Source organism: Mastomys coucha, unplaced genomic scaffold, assembly GCF_008632895.1.
Source record: "Mastomys coucha isolate ucsf_1 unplaced genomic scaffold, UCSF_Mcou_1 pScaffold15, whole genome shotgun sequence".
NCBI lineage: Eukaryota > Metazoa > Chordata > Mammalia > Rodentia > Muridae > Mastomys > Mastomys coucha.
In genome coordinates, this window is record NW_022196897.1 from 41,708,188 (window position 1) to 41,720,039 (window position 11,852).

Sequence of the window (11,852 nt, forward strand, 5' to 3'; positions counted from 1 at the left end):
TTTTTGGTTTTTCGAGACAGAGTTTCTCTGTGTAGTCCTGGCTGTCCTGGAACTCAGGCTGTCCTCAAACTCAGAAATCAACCTGCCTTTGCCTCCCAAGTGCTGGGATTAAAGGCGTTCGCCACCACCGCCCGGCCTGAAAATAGATATTTTAAGCTCATGTTTTCAGAGTTCTTTTCCACAGCCTTAAGGGCTGTCCTGAAGGCCACATCATTCTACCTTTTTGGTGAGCCATCAGAAACATCCTTGCCTTCTACTTGTACTGTCTTTGATTGATTACTATAGGTTCATTAACCTTGGCAGGGTGAATATTTCCTGAAGGAGGAACATGAATATATACATATATGTTATATGTATTTATATACACACACACACATATATATATGTATATAGGTATATATACCTATGCTTCATGCTCAGCAACCATCAACTCTCATGGAGGCCCACACCTTTCTGGCTCTGTTCCAGTGTTGAGAACTATGTCACGCCATCTCTTCTATGACCATGCAGGACTTAGCAATGATATCGCTTGCTTGGTTCTTTTGTACTTGGCTTCTTTGATTATCTGTTATTATTGTTGTTGTTTGAGTAGTGGTGGTTGTGGTGTTGGTGTGTGTTTGTTTGTGTGTGCATGTATATGTATGTCATGTATGTCCATATAAACTTTAATACTTTCTTTTTATAATTTTATGGATAATGTCATTGGTCAGATTTGATTATATTCCCAGTTTACAACTTATCACAAACATGTCCAAACTTTTGACACTGTGAAGATATGTTGTTATCTATAATGCTCATGCTTAAAGACCACACAGCTGAGTTTTGATGCGATCATATGGAAGGTTCTATCTGGAGAATGACAGAATGATTTAGAAAATAAAAACAGACCAAAAAGAAATCCTCATAACATTTTATATATGTTTATGATTTTGTATGTTCTCCACTCATAACACTACTCAACTTTCCATGGTACAGGAACCCAGGTAGTGCATGCCTCCTAGCAGGTGCTGAAGAGTTAGTTGTGAGGCAGTGACAACCTCCTACTAGTCTGTCTTTGGAGAAATCACATGATTTGTGCTTAGCTCAGGCTCCCTTAATGTACATTTACTCAGTAGATAAACTAATATAGGAATATGCTTCTTATTATAGCTTATTTTGTTTAAAGTATATGTAAAGACAAATTTATTCTGTTAAGTTGTAAGAACTCTGAAAAGGAAAAACCTACTTTATTGAGTATTTCTATGTTTATTCTTTTCATTTATCTTCAGTCCTGATGACTCTATATAGCTTTCCTCTTGTTGCTAAGTTATTTGTCAAGTGAAACAAAATCATCTGCTCATGGGCCAGATAGAAACAAGTCTTATCCTGATCTCCTTTTTTATGCTCTAGAGAACAAATGACACCTTACATTATAACACATTTTATGAATGTCAGAGATTCTACTGCTCTTTGGAATCAACATTCCCCTAAAGAAGCTTGCTAATCAGGGGAGTTGTAACTGTAGTGAGTCTGATCAGTCTGAAATAACATGTACTTTTATAGGCTTAATATAATTTTCATTAGTTTATGGTTTGTTTCTTTTGAATAACTCTTTAACAAACATATATTCAATATAAAGATTACCTAAGTAGAAATATTTTTCACTTCAAAATTATTGTGTCCTTTTAATTATAATTCTTTAAAACAAATTAATACAGCCTGACTAAATCACTTTCTTCTTCGACTCATGTTGACATTGCAGAAGGCAGAAGCCATCTGTGGGGTATGTTTTTTGTGAGGTGTACAAGAATTTCTCTCAGCATATGATTTCAGTTAGAATTGAAATGCAATTACAGCATGAGTTGGTGCAATTTTCTGGATAATTCAAGCAGAATTCTCTTCTAATTCAATGACTTTCATATTTAGACAAAAGTGCATTTAAAAATTTTGTGTGATTTGAATAATTACTTTAAATATCTACCTAAATTTTCTTAGAAACGTACTATAGTTTTGAGTTGCTTTAATGTGATTTTATTAATACTTTGAGTAAATGTATACTAAAAAGTTATTCTGGAGTTTGGGTGCTGTGTTCTTATATTTTAGTATATGTGCTGCCAAAGCGAGCACTGTGGTCTTATGTTTTATGAATATCCTTGAAAGTTTTTTAAAGTGTTCACATTTAGAAGGAAATATTTCTTTTTACTAGCCTTTTTACTTCTTACCTATATAACATGTATTTTGTGAAAATATTATTTCAAAATATGAAAATATGTCTTGCCTGTTTGTAGACCTTCATCATTTCTCTAGTGAATTATCGAATTTCTTACATTTTGCATTTTTATCTCTTCACAGACATTTTGTAGGAATATTTTGAAGATGGATATTTTCAAATCATTTTGAAGCCTTCAAACACCATATACAGTAAGTGATCTGTAATTTTGTTTTTCACTCACTTGTAGTCATAGTGAATTTTTTGTCAGTCATTTAGAAAAGGAAACATTCTTATTTCAAGTTTTTGATACTCATGATTAGAGAGAGAATGTTCATAAAGCTAGGGAATGGGGTGTTTGTGAGTCTGAATTAAGTTGTGCAGTTTCAAGTTTTCTAATTACTGATTTAACTATTGTTATAGTTATTTACTTAGACCATTCTGATTTATTATGTCAGTGATATTTTATTATTATCTTATTCATTTATTTATATATTTATTTATTTATATGGTTTCAATAAATCCCCACTGTATCTCCCCTTCCTTACACTCCTCCCTGTCCCTGCTGCAACTCTCTTCTCAAGATCCATTCCCTTTTTTTCCCTTCAGAAATGAGCAGGCTTGCCAGGAATACCTATTGAACACAGCATAACAAGATACAATAAGCCTAGGCATAAACCCTCATATCAAGGCAGGATGAGGCAACCCAGGAGCAGGAAAAGTTTGCATGTATGTTATTCTTAACTTAGTTGACAGAGTAAAGGGAAGTTTAGTGATATTAGCCAGGTTCTAATATTTTCTTTTAAAAAATGTTCATCCTCTCTCTCTCTCTCTCTCTCTCTCTCTCTCTCTCTCTCTCTTTCTCTTGTACTTTATATATAAACATTACCTTTAGTGCTTCCCCTTCATGGGTTGCTCAATGTCTCTTCAAGGTGATGACTCTATGCTTTCAAAAAGGACATTTGTTTCCACCAATAGTTTCTTTGTAAGAGCCTATATATTAAGAGTTCATCATGTTCTGATCGCTTTTGATAATTTTGGATTTGTGTAAACATTATTTTCATAGGGTTGAAAATGTTTTTCCTGTTGTTGTTTGTTCACTTGCTGCTCTTATTTATTATGTTATTGGCTTCTTTATTTATTTTGAGTAATGTTTCATTCTCAAATTAAACAGTTTTGAGCTAGAAGAAAAATATAAGTTCCTGAAAGAAAGTTGAAATTTTATTTAATAAAATAAAATTGGAATATTGAAGTTCTCAAGTCTTCATTCATTAAAACAAACAAACCTTACAGAACTCATGTTGGGGTATAGGCAAGAGGTAGGGTACTTGCTTAACCTAAGAAATGTACAGCAAACAAAATAAGTATTACAAAACACTTAGCATAACTGAGTGCTGTTATGTATGGTAGAGACTATAGGGAGCATAACGATTACCTACTTAACTGGTTTAGTTAGAGAGTATGACATGGGGAACAGCTTTGGAGTAGGCTTTTGAAGAAAAAAGTATGAATATAATAGTGGGAGTGCTGATGTTCATGCATTTTTCCTAATATAACTTTGTAAACAATGAGATATCATGAGTAGGTACTTTAGAATGCAGTTAGTAGATTCAGAACCTTTGGCTTTAAATCTTGGACTTCTCATTTACTAGCTATTGGACAATGAACAAATGCCACAATGTCATTTTTGAATGAATGTAAGAGTAATAAATGTCTCATTCATGTTGAGCTGATGTATGCTATAGATATATGAATATTAGTAAGTGCTAGCAGTTGTTTATTTAGAATTCAGCCACCTGGAATTTTCAATTTAAGTATTATTATTAATAAAACAACTTAAGTGATAACCATGCAATATAAAGGCTAAATACAGATATTCAATGAACACTCTTCATCGAAATGATAAAATATAAATTGAATTTCAGTCTTTTTCATAAACAGCAAAATGTTCATTATAGCTTTGGTAATAAACAAAACACTTGATCAATCAGCCTGTATAGTGTGTGTGTGTGTTGTAAAATTCTGTGTTAGCTACTAATCTAAACTAAAAAATAAGTTTATGAGCTCTTTTAGAGATAAGAGGTGACAATTTGGAAGTGCTAATGGAACTAAAATTCTTATCTTGAACAAGATGTGAAAAATTTATAAGAACAAAAAAAATAGTTGAAATTTTAGGTTGCCAAGACTTTTGGGGAACAATCATCCAAGTGCTTTATAACAAATTTATGGAAATAAGGTTACGATCAAGGAAACATCCATTAAAACTCTGTTGTATACACTTCACTTTCAACAACACAGTTACCCTGAATAATAGCATCATGATTATTATATGTTATATTTATTTTCATATTAAGGAAATATACAATAGAAAGTATGGCTCTTTCATTTATGGAAGTACAGCTCAAGGCTTCTATACTTCTACTGCTTCTTTATGCCATTAGCCTACAAGTTAAATACTAAGATTCTATGGTAGACCTTGGTAGGTCAATTTCTTTGCATGAAAACACTATTCTCTCTTTTTTTTATTGTGTGAAGATCATAGAATTTATTTACACAAATGTACATGGATCACCTGCAACACAGCCAGTAGTACAATATTACCATAGTTAGTATTTTTATTATTATTATATTATTATTATTGTTATTATTATTATATTTATTTACATTTCAAATGTTGTCTCCCAAGCTTCCCCTCCTTAGGCCTCCCTACTCCCTTTCCTCTCCCTCCTGCCTCTATGAGGGTGCTCCTCTACCTGCCCACCTACTCCTGCCTCATTGCCTTAGCATTCCCCTACCCTGGGTCATTAAGCCTCCACATGGCCAAGGGACTCCCCTCCCAGTGATGCCTACTAAGGCCATTCTCTGCTACATATCCAGCTGGAGCCATGGGTACCCCTGTGTACTCTTTGGTTGGTGGCTTAGTCCCTGAGAGCTTTAAGGGTATCTGGTTAGTTGATATTATTGTTTCTCCTATGGGTTTGCAAACCCCTTCAGCTCCTAGAGTCCTTGCCCTAACTTCTCCATTGGGGTCTCTGTACTCAGTTTGATGTTTGGCTGCATACATCCTCATCTGTACTGGTCAGGCTTTTGCAAAGCCTCTCAGGGACAGCTACTCTAGGCTCCTGTCAGTAAACACTTCTTGGCATCAGCAGCAGGGTCTGGGTTTGGTGTCAGTATGTGGGATGTATCCCCAGAGGGGGCAGTCTCTAGATGGTCTTTCCTTCAGTCTTAAAAATTTTAAATTGTTATTTTACCTTTTTTTATGTTTATGAATATGCATTCCTGATGTCTGTGGAAGTCAGAAGAGGGCAGCAGATTTTCTAGAAGTGGAGTCAGAGATGGTTGTGAGATGCCCTTTGGGGACTGGGAATTGGATCCAGGTTCTCTGGAGAACAATTCTTGCTCTTAACAGCTCATCCCCCTTTCTTGGCCCTTGGACAGGGGATCCACTCTATTCATGTTCTTGGTTTGAACCTGAAAGACTTATAAAATGTCCTGCATTTATTTTCCTGATTTGGTCTCTGGAATGCAAATCTAAGGGTTTTGCCTAGTGATTATACTTTATTTAATTTAATTAATACTTAGGGGATGTTCTTTAATGAGACAGTAAACAGTCATAGAAATAGGAGGAAGAAAGAAGAATAGCTCTCAAGGAAATTTGGTTATCAGATTGTAGAAAGAATATATGCTCAATTTTAAATAAAACTGTTTAAACATGTCATAAACATATGTAAACCAATTAAATTTAAAAATCCATTTCAAATTGGTACAAAACTCTAAAGCTGTGAATATGAAAAAATAAAACATGATGAGGAGGTCTGAGGAAGCAGATCTAATGCTGGAGTTTCGGTCCAAGATTTTGTCATTTGCATTTGGGCTAGATCTGGATGGAGGTAGGAAATGATATCAGGCTAGTCAGAGAAATAGCCTAGCAAAGGTTAGAGGTGAAGGGAGCATTCACCATGCTCAACTCATGGCAAGCTATGTGGTGCACAGAGTGAGTTTATCAAGTAAAGCAAACAGGTAGACTGGGATAAAAGGTTAGAGTCACACTTAGAATTTACTTGTAACCATTCAATATATTGAACACAAGTGATAGGCAATTAAAAGGAGAGGAGGGAGAGTATTTTCTGAGCTGTAATCTGATGAACCACGTTTTCCCTTTCTTTGAATAAAACTTTGGCATTGTCTTCAGAATAGGTTTTAGTTGAAATTTGGTAGACAAGAGGATCAAGTATCAGGACCTATAATCTCATGAGAATTAAAAGATGATGTTAGGACCCGAGGTCATACCCATGTGAATGGCGAAGGATGATGTGGCAGCTGACATCTGGAAGGGAATAGTTAGAGAGGCGTTGGGATTTATTAAGTACAAGGCTCATTTTAAATGTTCCTGACCTCCTTGCTATTCTGCCCAAAATAATACTGAGACAAACATTAGTTAAATATCGTGTCTGGGTTATCAACTATAAATATAGCACAAACAACAGTGGCGCCATATTCCTGGGGCTGCAGTTTGCTTCTCTGCCACTAGTATTCAAGAAATAATTCATGTTTCCAGGGTGACTGAACTGGAAAGCGAGTTGGTAACAGCTTCTTGCCTATTTTCCAGACTTTGTCCCTTCTTTAAACAGATCCTTTGGTAGGGAGAAAAATCTTTTGACCTTTAGGGAGAAAGTTCCCTTATGGTGAGTGATGAGTCTCTTGTATACATTAACTTGTATGCTAGCAGCAGGAGCAGTGTAATTTATGATATTACTCAATTATAAATTAGAATAGTAAATATGTCAACTTACTGTGATTTATCATCCTTCCTTAGCAGAGCTCAAAACGAAACAAGGCCGGAGTGTTAAATTGAAGATTTAATACCTTGGGTTCATGAAAGACCAATATTTCAGACTTAGTTTACTTATCATGCTGACCAATAATTTTGACAAGGAGAACTAGAGGTTCAGCTAAGGGAGTATCTCCATATTTTTTTTTCTGGTCTTGAAAAGGAGCAAATCACACTGCTGAAGAAGAGGGCTCAGTTTTGGTGCTGATTTTCATACAAACAGCCTTTTTGAATGTATGGCTTTGAGATTTATTCAACTTTGTTGTTCAGGGTCTTCATTTTTAATAGGCTGTTGTAATAGGAAGTTGTCTTCTAAATACAGTGGATCTGTAGTACATGTAGGGTTATCAAATTTTATCTCATGCATAACACTTTTAATTTATCAGTCATAATCAGTGAATTTTTATTTAAGATTTATTGTGAAATTGTGTGAATCAAATGAACAAAATATTGGTTTTTTAAAAATTATTTATATAGTCTCCACAAAGATCAGAAAGCCTTTTTATATCTCAGATACATTTTCTTCCTCCCAAAGATTTCCTGTTTCTATTATTTCCAGAATATTATGGCTTATACATTAATTACTTCCTTGTTTTTCAATATAGATTTACTGTTCCAGCCCATGTTCTTCTTTACGCAATTTTAATATAGTATGACTTAAAATACTTCTGACAAATAGTCATGCATGCCATGTACATTTTTCTATGTGAGCCTTTCTTTCCTGAAGATGTATTAGTAACTAGTTAACGTTATGAGAGGTTCCCTAATTTTTATTGCCCATGTCATATTCCATTATACAAAAATACTACAAGATATTTATTCATTTCAATGTTGGTGGGATCTGAGTTATTTCTAGACTTGAGTTATTATGAATCAAGTCATTAGCAGTCTTTTTGAATCTTTGCTGATCATGCTCATGTATTTCTGTTGGGTGTATACTTAGCAATAGAATTGCTGGGGTCTATTGCATTTAAACCTTCAATTTTAGCAGTTACAACCAGACTGTTTTCCCAAAGTTCTTAACTAATTACACAGCTGTCATCGACGTCTGCAAACACCCATTGTTTACTCTTACTGAAGCTTAGTATAATCAATCTTTTTAATTTTAGCCATTTTGGTGAGACTTTACATCACATTTCCCTATTGAGTAATGCAGTTTTGAGCTCTGCTTCAACTTATATATAATTTGAATATCACTATATATTGTCCAGACTTTTTTGTCTATTTTTCTTTTGTGTTGGTGGCTTTTTAATTACTAACATTCAGAGCTTAGTTATCTTTGTATGAAGATATATTTGCTTCAGAAAATATGGTGGACTGGAAGTATTTCCACTCATTTTCCTCTTCTCCGATAGTTCACTTTCCTCCCTCTTCATTTTTCTTCCCTTTCATCCCTCACTCCCTCTCTCTCTCCATCCCTCCTCTTCCTTCCTTTACATTTCTTTCCCTCTTTAGCTTTCCTTTCCTTTCTGCTCCCCACTCCGTCTTCCTTTTGCTTCTCTCCCCTCCCTTCTCCTCTCTTCCCCTCTTCTCCTCCTTCTTTTACTCTCCTCTTCCCTCCCTTATTCTCCCAGTACTTCACTCCCTTCCTTTCCTTTCCTGTTCATCTTTTCACCCCTCTTCTTTTCCTTTCCCCTCTCTTTTTATCTCAAGTTTCCTTTTTCTTTTAGGAAGTAAAATCTAGGGCCTCATTCATGCTCATCAAGTAGAGAGCCAAGAGTCATATCCCAACCCTTTGATTTTTCCATTACTTAGGGAGGTTAAGAGGTTTTTATTTTATTATCATATTTTTGATAAAAAATACTCAAATTCTAACTTTGATTCCTCTCCACAGTCACTTTTTGAATGACTTGAGGTCAAGCTCATGTTAGATGTTTCTTCTAAAAGAATATTTTTGCCAGGTTTAATGTCCACATCTATAGTTCCAGGATGCAGAAGCAGGCAGATTTCTGTAAAGTTGAAAATAGGCAGATCCACAGAGTGAATTCTGCACCATCTAGGATTACTTAGAGAGGGTGTTTTCAAACTCTTAAGCAAGAAAACAAACATCTGCCTGCAACCTAAACCCCAGATGTTTTTAAAATTTCATGAGAGAGTCTTACTCTGTAGCTCCTAGTTTACCTGACACTCTCTATGCAGCCCAAGCGAGCCTTGATCTCATGATCTTCCTGCCTCTACAACCTGAATTCCTGATTACCGTACCTGGACAAGTTGTTATATAAAGTTGTTATATAACATAGTAGCTTTTTCTTTGCCCACAGTTTTCAATTCCATGTTTATCATAATTTTCCATAAATGTCTTAAAGGCCTATTATTCTACTTAATTATTCTCTTCTTATATTTTAATTCCATTTATAACTATGATCATGTTAAAATTATTCTTTATATTTGCTGAAAAAAACTGTTACTGTGTCTTCATTTGGAAGCTGTAAGTGCCCATGATTACTTACTGGGCCAAGTTCATCTGACAAGGCCACAGGAATGAAATCAGGCCTGGGTTGGAGTGGAACACAGCAAGACTGAGGCTGTCACAACATTATTTAGAGCCATCAGAATTTTCATACCTTTATCTGAAACAGAATATAATGGAATTTTCCAGAATCAATACATTTGTAGTTGCCAGAGTACAATGACATTTGCAAACTATGCAGGGCACACAAGATTAACTTCTAAGACCAATGCTTCTGTCAAGCTTTCATGTTTCCTTGACTTCTAAGAAATCATATAAACACAAAGAAGCCTGAACACTCCACTGTTTGAGGGAGTACATCAGTCTCTCAGAGCCCCAGGAGCCATGGAGTCTACCCAGAAATATCTAGAAAGCATGCTTCTCAAGGCAGCTAGGCCAAATTAACTGTATGGTTCACTATAGGAAATCTCTTCCTGTTGCCTTATTTAATATGAATTTTAGAATTTCCTTGCCAAATTCAACAAAAGATTGAGATTTTATGTTGGATCTCACTTAACATCTCATTATTACATATTTAAAACCTGATATAATTATAGTAACTTTTAATCTATGTTCTGGTTAATATTTGTCAACTTGATACAAACTATAGTCACCTGGAAAAACAGAACTACAAGTCAAGAATTCCCTCTGTCAGGTTGACCTGTGTGTTTGTCTCTGGGACATTTTCTTGATGGGAGTGTGTCAAAGCCATCATGGACAATTCTACTCCAGGAAGATGGTCAGGGATAGTATAACAAAGCAAGCTAAGCAAGCCATTAAACAGTGTTTCTCTATAGACTCTAGTTGAGTCCCTGATGTGGCTTCTCATGATGATGGATTTTGATGTGGAAGTGTAAACCAAATAAACCCTTTCATCCTCCAAGTTCTTTTTTTTTTTAAACTTTTATTGCATTATAATGAGAAAAGTTACATGATTTCAATTTATCTGAATTTGTTAACATTTAAAAACATATTTTAATTAAATAGAATTGAATCACATTCTTGTTCCCCATTGGTACCACCACTCCTCCCATAGACCCCCCTTCAATGCCTACAATATCTTTTTTGTTTTATTCCTTAAAATGTATAAAATATTATAACAATAAAAATAAGTATTATAAAAGTTGTTTGATATAAAACAACAATCGATTTAACAGTCTTATGTAGATGCTCATCTACAGCAATAGTGAAAATACATTTTTCTCAATATAAATTTTAAATAACTCCAAACATATTAGCTATATACTTAAAAATAATACATCACTACTAGTATTTTCTTAAATGAACATGAATATATAAAGTCTTTTTGTTTGTTTTGTATTTAGTAGAGTTTAAAATCTTGGCTCTTACTGTGGTACAAGTCCAAAATAAGAACAATTTTTAGACATTGGGTTTAATTGTAATAAGGCTGTATTTCAATGACCCTCACATCACCAAAGGATTTTAACTCCATCATAGCTAAGCTGATAGTTGATAGTTCTGCTGCACCAAGAAATGAATTGTAGGCTCAATTTTTGGATACAGACTTCCTGCTATGGTCAAAGCTATTTGACTTGAGTGAGTGACTTCATTCTCAGCCCACAGAGAACAGGTTACATACACCAACTGTTTCAATGAAAAATGGTTCTGCTTGGAGGGTGGCATAGACATTAGGTGAGGGTAAGAATTTGGTTCATTAGCTGGATAATTTGGAAAAGCATTCATCTCAGAGAAAGAAAAACTTATAAAGGCCTCTTCTTCAAACTTGATACAAGAGTTACAAATGTCAAGCAGAGCATTCAGTCTCACTTTGTTCTCTTACAAGCCACCTCCCTAGTTAATCGTCTATGTTTCTTTTGGGTATATAAATACTTTTGAAATATATAAGCTGATCTGAAAACCATAGTATAGTGAAAAAACATGAAATAAACAACTAATAAAAAACTACTAATAGAGAGGCTGAGATAGGAGAAGCAAGATTTAAGACCCCCATGTTGTACACAGCAAGAAACTGTCACAAACAAACAAGCTGACAGTGTATATAGATTGTATAATGTTGGACCTATTTCTCCAATTACCAAATTAGAGAGATCTTTGGATGACAATCAACAAATTTCCAATTCCTCCTATTATTGGATTTCAATCGATTAGGATATGTTGGTAATATTAATTTTCAAATTAATATATTAAGAAAAAGTAATTGTCACTTCCTGTTGTTTTTGTTGTAAGAGGTGGAATTAGATTTATGTAGATTTGTTGAAAGTTTACCTTCTTGCTTCTTCTAAGGTGTAGTTTTGCTCCTTATGTTGATGTTTTCCATCTATTATTCTTTGCAGGGCTGGATTTGTGGAAAGATATTGTGTAAATTTTGTTTTGTCATGGAATATCTTGTTTTTTCCATC

General features: G+C 34.5%; 1 protein-coding gene across 4 annotated transcripts in view; it reads left to right on the plus strand.

Moving 5' to 3' along the window:
• The window catches only part of Galnt13 (polypeptide N-acetylgalactosaminyltransferase 13), a 633,613-nt gene that overhangs the window by 40,152 nt on the left and 581,609 nt on the right, over positions 1-11,852 (plus strand). For all 4 annotated transcript variants that reach the window (XM_031370288.1, XM_031370286.1, XM_031370285.1 and 1 more), the window contains exon 2: positions 2,332-2,400. The gene's annotated coding sequence lies outside the window, so the exon portion shown is untranslated. The remainder of the gene's footprint in view (positions 1-2,331; positions 2,401-11,852) is intronic.